Raw genomic sequence first — 18442 nt, forward strand, 5'->3', positions numbered from 1 at the left:
CGGCCCATTGCCTGTTTTTTACGAAGAGATTTAAGGTGTTTTAAGTGAATAAATAAATATCCATTTTTATTTTTAATTTGCTATTATTAAAAATAAGTCTCTTGTGACCTATGAAAATTCCTATTTCAGCCTCCATAAATAAAATATGATTGAACACAGACACGCTCACTCATTTATATATTGTTTTGGTGGTTTCCGTGCTATGCCAGTGGATTGAGCAGCTACAACAGAGAGCATATGGCCCACACGGCCTAAAATATTTATCTTTCTCTTTATCAAAGTTTTTGCCAACCCCTGGTGTGCCATGTTTCTCATAGACTCATTTGTGTCTTTATATGCAAGATGGATGTTTCTTAAAACAGGAGGGTCCCTTCCACATGTGGCATGATTTAAAAAAAAAAAAAACAAAACTCCAGATTTCCTGACTTCCTTGCTAGCTTTCTATAGGGATATAAAAAGAGTGGCTAAATGTTTGCTTTTATTCCTGGTCAATATTGACTTGCACTTTATCATTTATATAGCATTTTAGACCTGTAGTTTTGCATGTTGTGGCTACTTTCTCATTTGTCTCTCTGGCCTTAAATATCACTTCCTCAGAGAGGTCTTCCCTTATGAACCTGGTTCAAGCAGGTCCACCCCCGCCTTCTTATTGCTGGAACACTGACTAGTCCCTTGAGTCACTGCACCCAGGCTTGTCACATTATTTGCCCACCTGTCTGACACCAGAGTATGTGCTTCCCATGGCAGCAGGGACCTGGCTCATCCCCAAATTCTCAGTGGCAGTGTTTATACTTTATCCATCTGGCATGATGCCAGCTGTATGGATATGTCTGTGAATGAATGAATGAATGGTTTCCATATTTTGGCTTTAGCTTCCAGAAGTAGAAGGGCACTTTTGATTTCAGCATAATCTGAAGCACTGATCTCTTGATTTCCATTTCACTAAAGACTGTGACTTGGGGGTTGGGTGAGTCTGCATACCCTGGGGTTGGGATTCCTGGAACAGAGAAACAGTGTGACACTTCCAAAGCTGGCAGGGGCAGAACAGAGGAGTGAGGGGGTTCTAACCCAGAGCCCATGGCCCAGCCTCCAGCCACAATTGGGCTGGAGGATCCCGGGAAGGGGCCACAGGCAAGAGGATGACTGGGATGGAGCTGCCGGCTTGGGGCTGCTTTTGCCCATTTGCCCACGGGGGCCACGCCTTCCAAGCTTCAGGAGGGCAGGTTGCAAGAAGTCAGGGAGGGATGCAGTTAGGCTGGCTGAGACTCGTGTCAGGGACTGAAGAAGAAACAGAAGGAGCGAGGAGTCTCCCTTCTGACCTTGAAATCCTGGTGCTGCATCCCCCCACCCCCTTCCTCCTCTACCCCCAGATGCTGCCTTTTTGTACCAACCAGCCTCCCCTAGCCCCTGCCTCACTGCCCTCATCTGACCCGTGGCTCTTATTCACATCATTTCTTAAAACCACTGCAAGAGCTTCCACTTCATCTCCTTCAGCGTCTTCTCCCCTGAGATAAGCTTATTAAGGGTAAATCTGATCATGATTAAACCCCTCCAGTGGCTCCCTAATCCTCACCAGATAAGACCTCAATAGTTTAAATATTGACACAAGCTCCACCCATTTTGCCTTATTTACATCGCTCCTTCCCTCAAGCCCCATGGAATGCTCCATTGTGGAGGCAAAACAGGGCCATTTCCTTCGCCTTTACCTAGAATGCCTCCAATTTTTACATGCAACTCCCCCCACTTTGAGATTCTTCTCAATTACAAACACCTCTGTGAAACCTCCCCCAGGGAGAGTTCTCAATTCTGTTCACCCCATCTCCTATCCTTCTGCCCCTGCTTGGCTGTGTGGCTCTCCTGGCTCTAGTGTTCTGTTCCTCTCCCTTTACCTGCCTCGCCTCACCCCACCCCACCCCCATCCCATCCCATCCCATTCCCTACTCTTTCTCTCAAGGGAACACGGTGGATGACATTACAGTTTTTTCTGTGTAAACCTCTTTGTCTTCACGCGGTTATGTTGTGTGATGTTTCAGCTGCAAAAATCTCTCATTATCTTTGAATCCTCAACCCCAAGAATATTTCCTGGAACACAATAGACTTGTATCAAGTTTTTGGCAGAGGGGAAAAAGAGAACCAGAGGAAGGGAATAAAGAGGAGAGGAAGGGAAGAAAGGCAGGAAATTAGTGTCTGTACAAGTGAGTGAGTGTGGACCGTGTAGTGGTCCACGTAGTGACCATGGAGATGGCTTGCATGGCTGTGCGGCCTGTGCTCTGTGGCAGGAGAATTGATGCTGAAAATGATGGGCCCCAAAAAGGCCATTGCAGTGGATTGCACAGGTGATGGAAGAAGAATTTCATTAAAACCTTGTGGTCTAAAATCCAATCGCTTGGTTTCCCCGTTGAGAGTTGTGAAACCTTGAGAACACTGGGTGCGCGCTGAGCATTTATACTCCCTCACCTGCCAATAGGGATGATGCCTGAGTTCTTAAAATTTTAAATGTCACCTTAACTATACTTAAATGAAACAAAATATCTAAATTCTTTAGATCAGTGTTTGGTACATAGAAAATAATAAAAAGCTAGAGCACATAAGGGCACCTGGGTGGGCTCAGTGGCTAAGCGTCTGCCTTCGGCTCAGGGCATGATCCCGGGGTCCTGGGATCGAGTCCAGCATCGGGCTCCCTGCTGGGAGCCTGCTTCTCCCTCTGCCTGTGTCTCTGCCTCTCTCTGTGTGTCTCTTCATGAATAAATAAATAAAATATTTTTTAAAAGCCCATAAACCCCCACAAACAATGTTAAGATAATCACAGAGTCATTAACTCAGAGGTCTATTAACATGACCCTTTATTCACAACTGAGGAAGCAGGTCCAGATAATGATTAGCAGCAGTGGGATGGGAATGAGCTCTTTTTAATCAAGTCCGGTGTCTTCTCATAGAAGTCACGGCAGTGAAGAGGTATAGGAAAGTCCACTTAAGGAAAGGATTCAGGACACCTGGGTGGCTCAGCGGTTGAGCATCTGCCCTCAGCTTAGGTGGGGATCCCAGGGTCCTGGGATCAAGCCCCACATCGAGCTCTCTGCAGGGAGCGCTTTTCTCTCGGCCTATGTCTCTGCCTCTCTCTCTCTGTGTCTCTCATGAATAAATAAAATCTTAAAAAAAAAAAAAGGAATAGTAATTCTTAGAGATAGAAGCATGTGCCAAAAGCTGTTTCATCTGCTCCTAGCATCCCCCAAGAGAGGGCAACATCATTCTAGATTGGCAGATGAAATCAAGGAAGTGGCCATTTTATGAAGACTGAGGGGCAAAAAACATTCAGTAGTAATGCCATAAAGCCCAGTCCAGGCGGGTTGGCCTATGAAGATACCCCGTGGCTGCTATAGAATGCCATATGCTGGTAACAAAATGACCAGCCATGCATGGAGTCAGAGAAAACAGCCTCTCAGTTAAGACAAACATTATTCTAAGTCTCTGCTGTAATAATGAAAAGGGAGAGTGGACTGCGAAAATACAAGTTGTCTCAAAAAAAGAACATAAATTGATAGTTGGGCTAGTTGCAAAGTCCTGGTTTGTGTGTTACAAGAACTAGCCTTGGATGGTTGCTTTGAAATACATAAGGCAGAGAACAAAGTAACTGCTTCCAGAGATTTTCTTTCCTATTTCTTCTTTTTTTTTTCTTTGTCTCTCTCTCTCTCAAAAAAAAAAAAAAAAAATTAAAAAATGTCTTTAGGAAAACTCACCAGTTTGACTTACAGTCATCATTTTTTAAAGCTCGGTAGGTGCATATTTTCTGAATATTACTCAAAATTATGCTGCCTCCACATTTATGAACACAAAGCATGAATCAAATGTTGCCACTCTCCTTCTTTTAAGAGAGTCTCTGGCTTCTGGAATCCTCAGGCAAGTATTCTGAAACTTATGCACGTGGAGCATTGCCAAAATACAGATTTAGGATGGTTTAGGGTTTATCACTAGAGCAATGTATGGAGTTACTTTGGAGACTATTAATTAGATCAAAATTATGTTTACCTCATTAACAATTCCTGAGAGAGAGAAAGTCATGTCAGCAGTTCTGGGATCTTTTTTTTCTCAACCTCAGACAACACTTTTTTTTTTTTTTTTCCAAAGTTTCTGTTTTGCCGGATACTTCAGTTAATAATTGGTTGACATAAATCACTTTGCAAGATGTTAAGAGCTAAGGTTACTTTGAGGGAAGGCAGTGGGCGGCTATAAATAAGGCAGCTCTGAGGGTATGGAGAACTGCCACATGCTGGCAAGTGGCTGGAAGCCTGAAGCTTTTTCAGGTCTTGTGCAGGTCGTGTGAGGTTCTGAGTCACGTGATCTGGGCAGAGCATCCATGTCGTGCCCTCATGGTACTGACAGAAACCCTAGACACAAGAGGTGGGGATAAACGAGGAGAACCGTGCTGCAGCCCGTGCCTCCAAGAATGAGGCCATGGGGGTCAGCATTAGGGCTTTGAGGGCTGGAACTGATGGCTAGGTTCTCTGGAGAGATGAAGAGTGAGAAGAACCAGAGAATAAGGAGACACGTAGAGAATGTGCACAGAGAATGAAGGGAATGGAATTCCATCCTGTGCAAGGGGACTGTGGCCACGTGGCTAGAGAAAGCCTGTGAGTGGCATCCTGGAGTCTTTCTTGAGAGCTGACTATATGCTGTACCCCTGGGCTGCAGGGCTTAAGAGCTCCTGCCCAGAAAGGATTTATTTTTTTCTCTGTTTCTGGTTTCCATTTTCCATGTCTTTGAGTCCATCAAAGAGAGCCAAAGCAATCTCCACGTTATTTTTCAAATAGCCCCTTTCCCCTTCACTTGTCACTATGATAATCTACTCCTATGGGTAATTATGAAGTATCAGTTGAATGATGTCTATCCTATAGATCGATGTCAAAACCCCTCTTTTCAAATAGAAGGATTTTACCATGAGGCAATTGGATTTAAATGAAAAACAGTGGTATTTAGACTGGGGGGAATCAAACACTGGTCCTGCCACTTTGGGGGTGAGATGTTGGTTTTGGTATCAGGTAAGCCATCTGAACATCTTAGCCTCAATTTCTTCTCATGGAATGCTGAAGATTAGAACAATAGTGCATCTAATATGTTCAGTACAATTCTGGATCAAAGAGGTTTTCTCCATCAAAATTAGTTTCCTTATGCTCAAAATCTCTCTACCTTTCACCGATGCTAAACAAGTATTAATGCCAAGTTAATTTTTAAAAATATTCACTGATTTGCTTCAGTTGAATTCTATCTTTGAAGTTTCAAGGAAATCATCACAGTGAAATCTTGTCATCCACAGATGACATGTCAGGATGTACTGATGAAGTTTTTCTTGATAGGGCAGTGGAGAGACTTGGTGGCTCTGAGGGAATTCAATGAGGGAAGGTTTTATGATCATCTCTGCAGTTCTAGAGCTTGAAAAAAAAAAAGAGAACAAATTGAATTTGTATTGATTTCTTTCAAAATACACTTAGGGAAAAAAATGATTTCTTGAGCAACTTTTTTAATTTATGGCTAAGCACAGACCTCAGCCACAGAAGGCATAAATTCTCACATGAGAAGCTACTACACAAACACCTAAAATGCATAGCAATGGAGGAAGCATACACAGCAGTGGAAGAGATTTACTCAAGGAGCAAGATGTACTGACTCTGGCCACCCAGAGAGTTCCCATTTACTAAGAAATATTAATAAGTAGATAAGGCTCTTGATACATCCTGAGCTAGAAAGTCACAGCCATCAGCTACTGCCTCACAAGTACATCGTACCCACCTCTCACCCTGTGCCCTCTTCCCCAGTGGATGTGAAACTTTCCAGTTGGGAAGAAAGTACATCTAACACTATCCACATCCTCTTGTCCCCTGTGAAGTGGCCTTGTCATTGGCACAGTGGCAGGACCTCACTAACATTCCAGGCAGTCCATTCCAACTGCAAACATCCCCAACCATTGGACCAGGTTTTTGTTTTTTGTTTTTATAAGATTTTATGTGTTTATTTGACAGCACTAGAGAGATAGAGCAAGCATGAGTGAGGGGGCAGAGGAAAAGGGAGAAGTAGATTCCCCACTGAGTAGGGAGCCCGGCTTGAGGCTTAATCCCAGAACCCTGGGATCATGACCTGAGCTGAAGGCAGTCATGTAACCAACTGAGCCACCCAGGGGCACCTGGACCAGTTCTTCATATGCTTGGCACTCTGTGGTCTCCATCTACTACTGGTCCTAGTTAGTTAGACTCCTACAATATCAAAGATGAGAAAAACCACCAAGCAGTCAAATATAGTATGATCAACAACCAACTCCCCAGTGTCTTACATGTGTGTATCTAAGTACGTGCATATTTAAACATATTCTATTGCTATAAGCAAAGTGTAGCACAAATTAATAAAAATAGAATATTTTAATTATAAATTCTATATAGCCAACTGATTCTCACAGAATATTTTCAATGATTTTACTGAACTCTATTCCTTATAGCTAACCCGTGGTTGCAACCGACTGATGCTGGTTATTATTTAGTTGTTGTTGTTGTTATTTTTTAAGTATAATTAACATACAATGTTATATCAGTTCCAAGTGTGCAACACTGATTCTAACATAACCCCATGATCACCAGGGTTAGTATATTCACTGTCACCACACAACCCTCCTACAATATTATTGACTCACTACCTGCACTATACTTTTCATCTTTGTAACTTATAACTGGGAGTTTATACCTCCTAATGGCCTTCACTTATTTTGTCCATCCCTCCTACCATCTTCTATCTGGAAACCACCAGTTCTCTGCATTTAAGAGCCTGGTTTTTGTTTTTGTTTTTTTAGATTCCATATATAAGTGAAATGATACAGTATTTGTCTTTTTCTGTCTGACTTCACCTAGCATAATACCTTCTAGATCCATCCATATTATTGCAAATGGCAAGATTTCATTCTTCTTTATAGCTGAGTAATATTCCATGATTGATTGACTGATTGATAGATAGATAGATCTTACATCTTCTTTATCTACTCCACTATCCATAGACACTTAGTTTGCTTCCATATCTTAGCTATGTAAGTAATGCTGCAAAAAACATACATGTGCGTATATTTTTTCAATTTAGTGTTTTTGTTTTCTTTGGGTAAATACCCAGTAGTAGAGTTATTGAATCATATGTTGTTACTATTTTTATTTGTTTGAGGAAGATCTATGTTTTCCAGTGGTTGCACCAGTTTGCATTTCCACCAATAAGGTAGGAAGGTTCCCCTTTCTCTACATCCTCACCAATACTTGTTTTTTGTTGTTGTTGTTATTTCTTTTTTTTTTTTTATACTAGCTACTCTGACTAGTCTGAGGTGTTATCTCATTGTTTTGATTTCCATTTCCCTGATGATGAGTGATGTTGAGCATATTTCCATGTGTCTGTTGGCCATCTGGATGTTTTTTTTGGAAAGATCTCTATTCAGGTCCTCTGCCTGTTTTTAAATCAGATTGATTTTTTGGTGTTGATTCATATAACTTCTTTATATGTATTTGTATATTAATCCCTTATCAGTTATATTAATATTTACATATTCTTATCAGTTACAATATTTACAAATATATCTCCTAGTCACTAGGTTGCCTTTTTTTTGATGGTTCCTTTTGCTATGCAAAAGCTCTTTATTTTGGTGTAGTCAAAATTATTTATTTTTACTTTACTCTCCCCTGCCTGAGGAAACCTATCCTTGAATAGGTTGCTAAGGCTGATGTCCAAGAGATTACTGTTTGTTTTCTTTCAGGCATTTTATTGTTTCAGGTTGCACATTTAGGTCCTTAATCCATTTTGAGTTTATTTTTGTGTATGATGTAAGATGTACAATGGTTTTATCAACATCATTTATTCTTGCCACCTTTTGTTGAAGATTAAATGACCATATATGTGTGGGTATATTTCTGGTCTCTCTGTCCTGTTCTATCAATCTACATGTCTATTCTTTGCCACTACCATACTGTTTTGATTACTATAACTTTGTAGTATATCATGAAATCTGGGATTGTGATACTCTAGCTTTGTTCTCTATCAAAATTGTTTTGACTATTTTGTGGTTCCATTCAAATTTTAGGATTATTTGTTCAAATTCTATGAAAATGCTATTAGTATTTTGATAGCAGTTGGTTGAATCTGTAGATTGCTTTGGGGTAATATGGACTTCTTAATGATACTAATTCTTCCAATCCATGAATATGGAGTATCTTTCCATTTGTTTATATCTTCTTCAATTTCTTTCATCGATGTTTTTTATAGCCCTCTGAGTATAGGTCTTTCACCTCCCTGGTTTAATTAACTTTTAGGCTTATTTATGGTGCAATTGTAAATGGAATTTTTTCTTAATTTCTCTTTTGCTTAATTATTAGTGTATAGAAATGCAACAGGTTTCTGTGTATTCTGTATCTTGCAAGTTTACTGCGTTTTATCCATTCTAATAGATTTTTTGGTGGAGTCTTTAGAGTTTTCTATATAATGTATGCCATGTGCAAATAGTGAGTTTTACTTTTACCAATTTGTATGCCTTTTATTTCTTTTTCTTGTCTGATTGCTGGAGCTAAGTCTTCAATACTATGTTGAAATAAAGTGGTGAAGGGGTGCCTTGCTGGCTCAGTTCATAGAGCATGTGACTCTTGATCTCTGGTTCATCAGTTCAAGCCCCAGTGGGGTAGAATTTACTTTAAAGAGAGAAAAGAAAGAAAAGAAAAAGGAAAAGAATGAGGTGAGAGTAAGCATCCTTGTTTCGTTCCTGATCTTAGAGAAAATGCTTTCAGTTTTTCAGCATTGGTTATGATGGCTGTGGGCTTCTCATATGTGGCCTTTATTATGTTGATGTATGTTCCCTTTGAAACCTACTTTGTTGAGAGGTTTTTATCAAGAATGGATATTGTATTTTGTCAAATAATTTTTCTGAATCTATTGACATCATATGGGTTTCCTAATTTTTTAAAAGATTTTATTTATTTATATATGAGAGACACGGAGAGAGAGAGGGGCAGTGACATAGGCAGAGGGAAAAACAGGCTCTCTGCAGGGAGCCCAATGCGAGACTCAATCCCAGGACCCCAGGATCATGACCTGAGTCAAAGGTAGATGCTCAACCAGTGAGGCACCCAGGTGCCCCATGGGTTTTTTTAATTTAAATTCAATTTGCCAACATATAGTATAACACCCAGCACTCATCACATAATGTGCCCTCCTTAATGACTGTCTCCCTGTTACCCCATCCCTCACTCACTTCCCTTCAGCAACCCTCTGTTTCCCAGAGTTAAGAGACTCTCATGGTTTGTCTCCCTCTCTGATTTTTCCCCATTCCATTTCCCCTCCTTCCCTCGTGGTCCGTTGCACTACTCCTTATATTCCACATGAGTGAAACCATATGATAATTATCTTTCTCTAATTGACTTATTTCACTCAGCATGATACCCTCCAGTTCCATCCACATCAATGTAAATGGTAGGTATTCATCCTTTCTGATGGCTGATCCTTTCTAGTGTGTCTGTGTATCTCACATCTTTATACAATCGTTGAAGGGGCACCTGTACCCCAATGTTCACAGCAGCAAAGCCCACAATAGCCAAACTGTGGACAGAGCCAAGATGTCCTTGGTTTTTATCTTTTCTCTTGTTAACATAATGTATCACATTGACTGATTTGAAGGGATATTAAAAAATCCTTACATCCTGGGATAAGTTCCACTTGATTGTGGTGAATGACTTTTTAAATATATTTTTAAATTCAGTTTACTAATGTTTAGTTGAAGATTTTTCCATCTATGCTCATCAGGGATATTGATGTGTAGTGATTTTTTTTTTTTTTTTTTTTTGGTAGTGCCTCTCTGGTTTTGGTATCAGGGTAATATTTGTCTTGTATAATACATTTGAAAGCTTTCCTTCTGTTTTTTTGTTTTGTTTTTTGAATGGTTTGAGAATAACAGGTATTAAGTGTTTGGTATAATTAAGTTTGTTCTTCTTTTTCGAGCTCCCTTAGGTGTAAGGTTAGGTTTCTTGGGATTTTTCTTGTTTCTTGAGGTAACCCTCTATTGCAATGAACTTCCCTCTTAGAAATGCTTTTGCTGTATCCCAAGATTTTGGACCATTGTGTTTTCATTTTCATTTGTCTCTACGCATTTTTTGATGTCCCCTTTGGTTTCTTGGTTGACCCATTTATTGTTTAGTAGCATGTTGTTTAGCCTCCATGTATTTGTGTTCTTTGTATATTTTTTTTCTTGGAATTGATTCCTAGTTTAATACTGTTGTGGTAGAAAAAGATGCTCAATAGGATTTCAGTCTTCTCAAATTTATTGTAACTTGTTTTGTGGCCTAACATGGGTCTAGCCTGGAGAACGTTCCATGTGTACTTGAAAAGAATATATAATCTGCTGGCTTTGGTGAAATGTTCTTTATATATCTTTGGAGTCCATCTAGTCTAATGCATCATTCAAAGCCATTGTTCCCTTGCTTTTCAGGTTGGATTATCTATCCACTGATGGACACGGTGTGTTAAAGTCCCCTACTATTATTGCTTTATTGTCAGTTTCTTCCTTTATATCTGCTAATATATGCTCTATTTAGGTTCTCCTATGTTGCATGAATAGATATATGTAGTTGTTATATTCTCTTATTGGAGAATGTGTCTGTATGTGTCCTTAGATCTGCAGTTGAGTCTTTGTAGGCAGTATATAGTTGTGTCTTGTTTTTTATCCATTTAATCACTCTGTGTCTTTTAGTTGGAGCATTTAGTCCATTTACATTTAAAGTAATTATTGACAAGTATGTGCATCTGGCCATTTTGTTCATTTTCTGGTTGTTTTTATAGTTTTTCTGTTCCTTCTCTTATGTTCTTCCTTTGTGGTTTGATGGCTTCTAGTGTTATGCTTGGATTCTTATTATCTCTTGTGTATCTATGATAGGTTTTTGATTTGTGGTTACCACTGGGTTCATATATAACATCTTACATGTATAGCAGTATATATCGATGGTCACTTAAGTATAAGGGCTAAAATTTTACCTCCCTCAATATTTTATGTATTTGATGTCATAGTTTATATCTTTTATTTTGTGTGTCCCCTTGACTAATTGTTGTAGGTATAACTGATTTTACTATTTATGTGAGTTAGCCTGCTTATTGGCTTTATAAGTAATGCATCTATTACCTTTACTAAATGCTCATTTTTACCTGTGAAATATTTTCCTTCCATAATTTTCCTCTATTTATGGCCTTTTCTTTACAAAGAATTCCCTTTAACATTTCTTGTAAATCTGACTTAGTGCTGATGAATTCCTAACTTTTGTTTGTCTGGGAACCTCTTTATCCCTTTTTCAATTCGGAATGATGATCTTGCTGAGTAAGTATTCTTAGTTGTAGTTTTGTTTTGTTTTGTTTTTGTTTTTGTTTTCCTTTCAGCATAGTGAATATATCATGCTGTCCACTCTGGCTTGCAAAGTTTCTGTTAAAACAATCAGCTAATAGCCTTTTCCCTTGTATGTGGCTTTTTTCTCTTGCTGCTTTTAAATTATTGTAACTTTTGCCTTTTTTATTATGTGTCTTGGTATAGACATCATTGGGTTAATCTTGTTAAGGGCTCTCTTTGTTTCCTGGACTTGCATGTCTATTTCTTTCCACCTGAAATAAGCTTTCAGGTATTATTTCTTCAAACAGATTTTATACCCCCTTCTCTCTCTCTTCTCCTTCTGGAATCCCTATAATAAAAATGTTATTACACTTGATGATGTCACTGAGTTCCCTTAAACTGTTCTCATTTTTGTTCTTTTTCCTTTTTGGTGTTCAGCTTGGTAGTTTCCCATTATTCCAGATTGCTGATCCATTCTTCTGCATGGCCTAATCTGCTGTTTATTTTTTTAATTGCAGGTATTGAATTTTTCATCTGTTTTTTTTTAATTTATTTTTTATTGGTGTTCAATTTACCAACATACAGAATAACCCCCAGTGCCCGTCACCCATTCACTCCCACCCCCCGCCCTCCTCCCCTTCTACCACCCCTAGTTCGTTTCCCAGAGTTAGGAGTCTTTATGTTCTGTCTCCCTTTCTGTTATTTCCCACACATTTCTTCTCCCTTCCCTTATATTCCCTTTCACTATTATTTATATTCCCCAAATGAATGAGAACATATAATGTTTGTCCTTCTCCGATTGACTTACTTCACTCAGCATAATACCCTCCAGTGCCATCCACATTGAAGCAAATGGTGGGTATTTGTCATTTCCAATGGCTGAGGATTATTCCATTGTATACATAAACCACATCATCTTTATCCACTCATCTTTCGATGGACACCGAGGCTCCTTCCACAGTTTGGCTATTGTGGCCATTGCTGCTAGAAACATCGGGGTGCAGGTGTCCCGGCGTTTCACTGCATCTGTATCTTTGGGGTAAATCCCCAACAGTGCAATTGCTGGGTCGTAGGGCAGGTCTATTTTTAACTCTTTGAGGAACCTCCACACAGTTTTCCAGAGTGGCTGCACCAGTTCACATTCCCACCAACAGTGTAAGAGGGTTCCCTTTTCTCTGCATCCTCTCCAACATTTGTGGTTTCCTGCCTTGTTAATTTGCCCCATTCTCACTGGTGTGAGGTGGTATCTCATTGTAGTTTTGATTTGTATTTCCCTGATGGCAAGTGATGCAGAGCATTTTCTCATGTGCATGTTGGCCATGTCTATGTCTTCCTCTGTGAGATTTCTCTTCATGTCTTTTGCCCACTTCATGATTGGATTGTTTGTTTCTTTGGTGTTGAGTTTAGTAAGTTCTTTATAGATCTTGGAAACTAGCCCTTTATCTGACACGTCATTTGCAAATATCTTCTCCCATTCTGTAGGTTGTCTTTTAGTTTTGTTGAGTGTATCCTTTGCTGTGCAAAAGCTTCTTATCTTGATGAAGTCCCAATAGTTCATTTTTGCTTTTGTTTCTTTTGCCTTCCTGGATGTATCTTGCAAGAAGTTACTGTGGCCGAGTTCAAAAACGGGTGTTGCCTGTGTTCTCCTCTAGGATTTTGATGGAATCTTGTCTCACATTCAGATCTTTCATCCATTTTGAGTTAATCTTTGTGTATGGTGCAAGAGAGTGGTCTAGTTTCATTCTTCTGCATGTGGATGTCCAATTTTCCCAGCACCATTTATTGAAGAGACTGTCTTTCTTCCAATGGATAGTCTTTCCTCCTTTATTGAATATTAGTTGACCATGAAGTTGAGGGTCCACTTCTGGGTTCTCTATTCTTTTCCATTGATCTATGTGTCTGTTTTTGTGCCAGTACCACACTGTCTTGATGACCACAGCTTTGTAGTACAACCTGAAATCTGGCATTGTGATGCCCCCAGATATGGTTTTCTTTTTTAAAATTCCCCTGGCTATTCGGGGTCTTTTCTGATTCCACACAAATCCTAAAATAATTTGTTCTAACTCTCTGAAGAAAGTCCATGGTATTTTGATAGGGATTGCATTAAACGTGTAAATTGCCCTGGGTAACATTGACATTTTCACAATATTAATTCTGCCAATCCATGAGCATGGAATATTTTCCATCTCTTTGTGTCTTCCTCAATTTCTTTCAGAAGTGTTCTATAGTTTTTAGGGTATAGATCCTTTACCTCTTTGGTTAGGTTTATTCCTAGGTATCTTATGCTTTTGGGTGCAATTGTAAATGGGATTGACTCCTTAATTTCTCTTTCTTCAGTCTCATTGTTAGTGTATAGAAATGCCATTGATTTCTGGGCATTGATTTTGTATCCTGACATGCTACCGAATTGCTGTATGAGTTCTAGCAATCTTGGGGTGGAGACTTTTGGGTTTTCTATGTACAGTATCATGTCATCGGCGAAGAGGGAGAGTTTGACTTCTTCTTTGCCAATTTGAATGCCTTTAATGTCTTTTTGATGCCTGATTGCTGAGGCTAGAACTTCCAGTACTATGTTGAATAGCAGTGGTGAGAGTGGACATCCCCGTCTTGTTCCTGATCTTAGGGGAAAGGCTCCCAGTGCTTCCCCATTGAGAATGATATTTGCTGTGGGCTTTTCATAGATGGCTTTTAAGATGTCGAGGAAAGTTAACTCTATCCCTACACTCTGAAGAGTTTTGATCAAAAATGGATGCTGTATTTTGTCAAATGCTTTCTCTATTGAGAGGATCATATGGTTCTTGGTTTTTCTCTTGCTGATATGATGAATCACATTGATTGTTTTATGGGTGTTGAACCAGCCTTGTGTCCCAGGGATAAATCCTACTTGGTCATGGAGAATAATTTTCTTAATGTACTGTTGGATCCTATTGGCTTGTATCTTGTTGAGAATTTTTGCATCCATGTTCATCAGGGATATTGGTCTGTAATTCTCCTTTTTGGTGGGGTCTTTGTCTGGTTTTGGAATTAAGGTGATGCTGGCCTCATAGAATGAATTTGGAAGTACTCCATCTCTTTCTATCTTTCCAAACAGCTTTAGGAGAATAGGTATGGTTTCTTCTTTAAACGTTTGATAGAATTCCCCTGGGAAGCCATCTGGCCCCAGACTTTTGTGTCTTGGGAGGTTTTTGATGACTGCTTCAATTTCCTCCCTGGTTATTGGCCTGTTCAGGTTTTCTATTTCTTCCTGTTCCAGTTTTGGTAGTTTGTGGCTTTCCAGGAATGCGTCCATTTCTTCTAGATTGCCTAATTTATTGGCGTATAGCTGTTCATAATATGTTTTTAAAATCGTTTGTATTTCCTTGGTGTTGGTAGTGATCTCTCCTTTCTCATTCATGATTTTATTAATTTGAGTCTTCTCTATTTTCTTTTTAATAAGGCTGGCTAATGGTTTATCTATCTTATTAATTCTTTCAAAGAACCAACTCCTGGTTCTGTTTTTTTTTTTTTTTTTTTATCTCTTTGCTGATGTTTTCATGTTCATCCATTCTTTTTCTCAAGTCCAGTGAATATCTTTATGACCATAATTTTGAATTTTTCATCAGGTATATTGTTATCAGTTTCATATAGCTTTTTTATTTTGCCTTCTGTTTCATTTAAGACCAATTCCTCTGTTTCCTCATGTCATCTAACTCTTTGTGTTTGTTTCTATACATCAGGCCAGCTATGTGTCCTGGTCTTAAAAGTAGTGGCCTTGTGTAGAAGAGGTCCTGCAGTGCCCTATAGCACAGTCCCTCCTGGCTAACAGAACCAGCCACTCTGGGGTTGTCTGTGTGAACTGCATGTGCCCTAAAGTTGTGATTGAGCTGCATTTGCCTTCAGCCCAGCTGGCTGCTGTGACTTGTTTTGCCTGTTATGGATGCACTAGACAGTGTTGGTCCCCATACTGTTGAGAGGCCTGAGGCCACCACAGTCACATTGGTGGGTAGGGCTGGCTGTCCAGCTAGCTGCAGTCACTGATGGTCAGGGTTTGCTCTGTGAGCAGCCAGCTAAATTGTGGATGCTATTGTGTAGGGTGATTTCTCCCTCTCCCCAGAGTAAGTCATTTTGGAGTGGTGCCAGTCCCTGCCCAGGCTACCTGCAGAGCTGTTGGTGGAAGAGGAGCCACTTTCAGGGGACATCTGATTAAGTGGGCAGGTTGGATGGGGCAGGTCTACAAAAGGACACCAGTGCAGTACATGCAGTGCCAACAAGGTAGATAGGTAGTGTTAGCATTGGCTCCTCCAAGCATCCAACTATCTAGATTGGGGTGGGGGTGGGAATTCGAGGCTGGGAAGGTGAAGAGAAATGGCACCTGCCAGCACTTTTATTCCCAGAGAAATCTCCTGAAGATCCCTGCCCCAACAGCACATGTTCTGTGATTAGTAAATAAATCTCCTTCCTGTATACCACAGGCACTTTTCAAACTGCTGCTTCTGTGCTTTGTCTTAGGGTGAGTTATTTATTATGCTGTCTCTTTAAGGATGGAGACTCAGTTTCCAATCCCCCTCACGCTCTCCCAGAGTTAAGCCCTGCTGATTTAAAAAAGCTCCTGACATTAAACCCTACTGGTTTTCAAAGCCAGATGTTAGGGAGAGTCATCTTCTTAGTGTAGGTCCCCAGTGCCAGGAGTGCCTGGTGTGGGGTCTAATCCTCTTCATGAGTGTGGTGTCTCTCCTGCTTGTGGTTAATCTCATCAGGGGTTTGGTTCCTAACCACTTCTCTGCCCCTCCTACCCTTTCCGATGTGGCCACCTCTCTACTATTAACCATGGAAGGACCATTCTGGCAGTCTTCACATCATTTTTAGAGGTAGTTCCACATATGTAGTGGTTATCTCAGTCCATGGGATGGGGTGAGCTCAGGATCCTCCTATTCCACCATCTTCCATGAACTTATTGGTTGATATATCTTAGTACGGGTGATGAGATAAAAGTATAACAACAACAACAAAGACCTGTTGGAACTTCTCATTTATTAACGAAGGTGGGTAACTCCTAAATTGGATAGGAGTTCTCAAATATTAGAGGAATATACTCTCACATTTTTTGTGCTACTCACATGTGATACCCATAAAGATGACATACTTTTTACTTTAGTCTTTTATTACTTTTATTACTTTCATAAGTCCATACAGCCAACAAAACAATAAACCAAGGCTTGATTTGTAACATTTGCTGATTTCCATTGTGTAAATACTCCTGCCTGGTAGATCTCAAGCCATCGACATGACCTCACTAGACAGGAAGCAGAGAAATAATGGCAGCAGCACAGCATCTCTACCATATAGATAAGTCCCAATAAAGTTAAATAATTGGTAAATTTTGAATATTATTTTTTAATGTTCACTTCAATATTTAACGTAAATTCAAAGTTTATCTAGCATGTCAATGATGGCTGTGTATAAAACCAGTTCACAAAATTTCTAAAACTAAAACTTTCAGTTCTCACAGTCCACACCAGCACACTCTCACTTACATAGACTCAGACTCAAACTGCTAATTTTACAAAGGAGGAACTGAGGCCCTGAGCAGAAATTGAAATGGTCCAAAATTCAGTAATTTGACTGCTTTGGGTTTAGGCAGCAGAACCATAGATTTGATTCTTGTTGTTGCTACCTACTGTCTGAGCATTCCTACCAAGGTTATTTGACTCTCTGAGCCTCAGCTCTGCCTTTTGTGTTTTATAGAAATAATAATTCCTAAATGATAAAGTTAGAATAAAAGATATCTGAAGGCCTATATTGAGCACAGTAGCTGATACTCAGAAACTCCCCCATAAATCATAGTCATTATGGCTCACATGAACCTTCTAATAAAGACAACACTAATCTCAATTCCACATGACAACATTCTATATCTCTGTAGACATTCTAACATTCCACTAAATATAATCATTACTTCACTGTATGACTCATGTGCTTTCAAAAACTCAATAATCTACTTAGCACTTGGAGCTGGTAACACAATAGTAACATAACTATGTTTTGTTTTGTTTTGTTTAGAGTCATCCTCCTCTTTGACCATCTATACTTCAAAGTGTCCTGAACTAGGGCTTGTGTCTTGGTTTTCTTTTTTTTGCTGAACTGTCCATGACTAAGGAGTTAGATTCCAGTCTGAGTGTTATATTTCAGGAATGGCATTGGCAAACCAAACGTGTTGAGGGGAGGCTTTTGTGATTAGGGATCTGGAAGCTGTTATAGCTTCAGAGAGTTGAGGGCAGTGGGCTTATGTGTCCTGGAGATGACAAGACTATCATATAAAACACAGTTTATTTGATCTCAGGATTTTAAGTTCAAGTTCCATATTGGGTATAGAGATTACTTAAAAATAAAATCAATGAATGCGTGTCAGTATGCTTTTTTCTTCACATTTAAAAAATCTTCTTTCTGGCTTACAACTGGGGTATGATGGCTGGAGTTCCAGCAGCAGCTGTCTAGGAGTAGGAAGTGACTTTGGGAATGGAAGCAATGAGGTAGATCTGAATGATAGAAGGAATCTAGATTCCTGCTTACAGAATAGCACCAACCTTCATGGGAACATTTGCCTTCAGAGTCCCTTTCACATGAGAGAGAAATACACTAGCCATAACCTGCAGTCCCTGTGACAATTTCAGACATGTTCAAAGTCAAGGAGATGACTATACATTCATCCTGATCATTGAATCCTGGGGCACTAAGCCAAAACCACTACTATCTCTATTGGGCAGAGAGCTCCCCAGTGACATTTCAGTTTATTAATAATAATTAATAGTAGGGAAGTGGACAGCTCAGCCCATGAATAATAAATTAAAGTTTCTCCTCAAGTATCTATGCTAAAAGTAAGAGAATGAAAAACTGCTGACTCCATGCCTTTGATTAGGAATTTCCTGAATCAGAGATTTTTACCATTTGGCCACCTCTTTTATAAACAAACATTTATGTACCATTTACTATGTGTAAAGTGCTGTTCTAGGTACTTTAAGTATACTGATGCATAGAATGGGCATAACAACACTTTAAGTTTAGTACAATTAGACACCTTTTTCAAGTCATGAC

The 18442-nt window shown here is 39.6% G+C and overlaps 1 protein-coding gene across 30 annotated transcripts in view; it reads right to left on the reverse strand.

Moving 5' to 3' along the window:
- Positions 1-2857: 2857 nt before the first annotated feature.
- LOC144283320 (uncharacterized) overlaps positions 2858-18442 on the reverse strand; it is a 297695-nt gene continuing 282110 nt past the window's right edge. For 29 of the 30 annotated variants that reach the window (XR_013351844.1, XR_013351842.1, XR_013351843.1 and 26 more), the window contains one exon: positions 2858-5426. The gene's annotated coding sequence lies outside the window, so the exon portion shown is untranslated. Of the gene's footprint in view, positions 5427-16462; positions 16644-18442 lie in introns of those variants that run through there. The other variant, XM_077847226.1, reaches the window with a different exon arrangement.

The sequence above is a fragment of the Canis aureus genome, chromosome 14, assembly GCF_053574225.1.
Source record: "Canis aureus isolate CA01 chromosome 14, VMU_Caureus_v.1.0, whole genome shotgun sequence".
Taxonomy (NCBI): Eukaryota; Metazoa; Chordata; class Mammalia; order Carnivora; family Canidae; genus Canis; species Canis aureus.